This window comes from Schistocerca gregaria, chromosome 8, assembly GCF_023897955.1.
Source record: "Schistocerca gregaria isolate iqSchGreg1 chromosome 8, iqSchGreg1.2, whole genome shotgun sequence".
Taxonomy (NCBI): Eukaryota; Metazoa; Arthropoda; class Insecta; order Orthoptera; family Acrididae; genus Schistocerca; species Schistocerca gregaria.
The window spans coordinates 167,122,043-167,125,785 of record NC_064927.1 but is presented as its reverse complement, the minus strand read 5'-3'; the positions used below and the strand labels follow the sequence as shown (position 1 = coordinate 167,125,785).

At 38.9% G+C, this 3,743-nt stretch overlaps 1 long non-coding RNA gene across 1 annotated transcript; it reads left to right on the top strand.

The window, feature by feature from the left end:
• Window positions 1-2,320: 2,320 nt before the first annotated feature.
• Window positions 2,321-3,039, top strand: LOC126284669 (uncharacterized). The gene is made up of 3 exons (XR_007551523.1): window positions 2,321-2,384; window positions 2,543-2,653; window positions 2,832-3,039. It is a non-coding gene; the product is annotated as an uncharacterized LOC126284669 (long non-coding RNA).
• Window positions 3,040-3,743: the final 704 nt, after the last annotated feature.

The window sequence follows — 3,743 nt, the reverse complement described above, 5'->3', positions numbered from 1 at the left end:
TGCAATTAGTTCAGTGGTGTGTACAGCATGGTCATGCATTGTCGGCCTGTTGCGGTATGACCCTGCATATAATACACGAAAAATTGACTGTTGTGCTGATCATGAAGTGTTTTCTTTATCTATCTGAGGAGAACCCCCTTTTATCTTCCTTTGACGAATCGAGTAAGATACACAAATGCTGAAATGTTCTCTGAATTAAGAAAACACAACGAATATTATATTATCCTTCCTAGCAGGATAGTTTGTAAACTATTACACCCACTACCTCTTACTGTTAAACGCTCCCGTCCGCAATCGCAAGGTGACAAAACGTTAGATAACTCACAAGGAGAGGGGAGGGGAGAGCTGGGATCGTCTTTTGAAACCAACTACAAAGTGATGGGCAACTAAAAGTCAATAGGACGATTAAAATGAGACAACATTCGATTAGAAAATAATAAAATAAATTCAATTCATTGAATAAAAAAATTAATGAAGTCAGTCTGACAAAGATATGAAAACAAACGTTTCAAAGTCCCTAATGCTATTCGAGCCCACAACCTTCCGCTTGTCACATACATTGTTTGCACATCTACACTATGCATCTGCTCTGGACAAGTGTCAGAAAGTTAATGCGATACACTCTAGAGTCTAGGGCATCACATGAGATAATTTTTTTGATTAATTCCAATGTCCTCATCCCTCTGGAAATTATCTAACCATTGCCAAGTGTCCAGATTATATGTTCAACGACAGTACTGTTTATCTATTAATCACTTCTTAGTTCTCATACGCACGTGATGTGGCAGAAATAGTAAAGTCTCGCAAGTAGAAGATTCTGAAATATGTCTTTCTCAACAACGTTCTCTCTCATATATACCACAAAGGAGCAGAGAACTTCACAGAGTTCACTAAATCGTAAAGAGAAGTGACACTCGGAAATCAATATTTGATCGGCTTAACAAAATAGGTTCAGGCCTAACACGTAAAACTACAGATGTTTCGAAACAAAATATTTGTCTACCGCAAACTGCGTCGCTTGTAAACGTGGTAATCGAAGGGTGGCCTATGACACAGTTCCACTTTGCGAACAATGTATGCCAGAACTGCTCGTTTCCCTCCATGCCTCTCTGGCCCAAAAACGACGGTGCTACCACCGTGGCGAGACTACCAATTCACTTTGCCGAGTAAGTTAATATCATTTTTAATGAAGACATTTTAGGTCTTATTGTTTGGATCCTCTAGCATTAGATAGGAAATTCACGTTGAATACGGTTTATTATCAAGGTACATGTAAAGTTGTACTTGTTATCACATACAGATGAAGATAGCGTCGGTTACAGATAAAACCGTATGATGGCAGCACCACCAAAATTCTCTTTCACTTCAGAATTCACTATTCTCACAGGAAACATGCGAAACAACCGTAGGGTTCAGCCTCACTATTATTTTAAACTCTAATTTGTTTGATTGAATGCTGCAAGGAAATGTAGTTGACGTTGATTTTCTACTACGACGATTTTCATAACCACGTGCACTATTGACTTATTATGTTATATAAATGTTGACATGTGACTACATTTATGTGCAAAATTGCGTTACCGTATTAATTAATATTTGTGGGACCGGATTCAGAGTAATCCATGCCTGTGATATCAAGTCAATGGGTATACAGGGTTAGAGAGAGACCCATCGGTTGCGTTGTAGTTTTATCATAAGCAGTCGTTAGCAGTTACTATCGTCTCTCTCATAATATTCCTATTAGTGATGGGCTAAACTGCGATTTTCCGATATCAGTGATTTCTGTGAATGCTACTTTTCAGTATCTGCTATTCTTAACTGCGATTTGTCGCAGTTAAGAGTCGCAGTTAAGGAACGTAGGTCGCGTATCCCACCGCCGCTGCGACTTCTGCGGCTTCTGCGACTTCTCTGACTTCTGCGACTTCTCTGACTTCTGCGACTTCTCTGACTTCTGCGACTTCTCTGACTTCTGCGACTTCTCTGACTTCTGCGACTTCTGTGACTTCTGCGATTTCTGTAACTTCTGCGATTTCTGTGACTTCTGCGATTTCTGTGACTTCTGTGACTTCTGCAATTTCTGTGACTTCTGTGACTTCTCTGACTTCTGCGACTTCTCTGACTTCTGCGACTTCTCTGACTTCTGCGACTTCTCTGACTTCTGCGACTTCTCTGACTTCTGCGACTTCTGTGACTTCTGCGATTTCTGTAACTTCTGCGATTTCTGTAACTTCTGCGATTTCTGTGGCTTCTGTGACTTATGCGATTTCTGTGACTTCTGTGACTTCTGCGATTTCTGTGACTTCTGCGATTTCTGCGATTTACCACTGTATGAAAAAGTTACATCTGCCCACACAGAAAATTGCATCTCAACAAATCTGTCATTGGTAAGTAAGTTTTACGTTTGTTTTTCCTTTGGCTTTAATTATGTATTAAAGAAACAACTGTGAAAACATTAATACTGTAATTAATATGTAAGTAGCCATACAGTAGCGTAATAGTTCGTGTTTAGAAAATGAATTCTAACATATTGTCATGTTCACAGGTACCCGAACTACATTTCAGTCACTCAGTAAATTGATAACTCAAAATATCATTGTCAACAGATCTGGAGAAATTGCCACTGCGTCTTTAGACCGTTTTCGTCAGACGAGAGGTTAGTTTCTAAGTGTTTCGATGGACTTCATTACTTCAGTGAGATCGTTCTTGCAAATGTGAAATATACCCCACTGAGTGGCTTTCATTATAGCAAATATTAGCAATCTACTCTGTCAATTATATCGCTTGTAATTAGTGACAGCAAAAATTGTTTAATAATCCTTGTGGTTTTGCAGACACAGTTCTGACTCTTGATTACTGGTTTCTGTACGTATCTATCCACATCAAGGCTATTGAGAGAGACTCGTGAAGATTCAAGACAGCTCTTAGAGGATTTGCAGTTTAAAAGTGACATAATTGTGAAATAAGTGTGCAGATGAGTGATTAAACTGTGTTTTATTGAAGTTGTTATGCGATTTTAAAGGAATAATAAATGTTAAATACAGTGACTGAATAATGAAAGTCTCATTTTCACATGTTTAAGCCGTCCTATACCCGTAATTTTCCGCCACATATTTAATGGTAAACACTAGTTGAAGAGTGACATGCCACCGCCGCCCCCCCCCCTCCCCTCCTCCACAATCTTGGTGTGACACTGACCTGTAACATAGCCCGAGGTATAGAATATGCATTTTGGGGCTGTTGATATGAAAGTGGGAAGTACAGATCTTCCAGTTAAATCAGGAATAGCTTAAGTGCAGTACTTGAAAGTAACACAGGAAAAGCTTACGTATGTATGTGGTTGTAGTGTCGGCCAAAAGTTCGTGTGTGTGAAGTTGACATGTAGAACACCAGGGGCAAAACTTTTATCCCGAGTCTTGAACTGTGCCGGAATAAAAGTGAGGCATTCATATGACTCAATAATGCTGTTTTCATTTCACTACACTTATACAGATGTCTGAGTTCTGCTGTGTTAACATTGTTAAGTCCTGTAGACATGTGAAGTATTAACCAAAATTGTCATATTGGAAGCAGAATCACATTTGTTAGGTTACTTGATATTTTAAGGAGAAAAACACAATGTTGCTTCTTATTAATATAATACATTCAGAGTCACAGCTATGTTTGACCAATCATAACTGATGCTGAATGTGCATGTCGTCATATAATGTGAAGGGCTTATTTCAATACTGGTACAAGTCCATTAC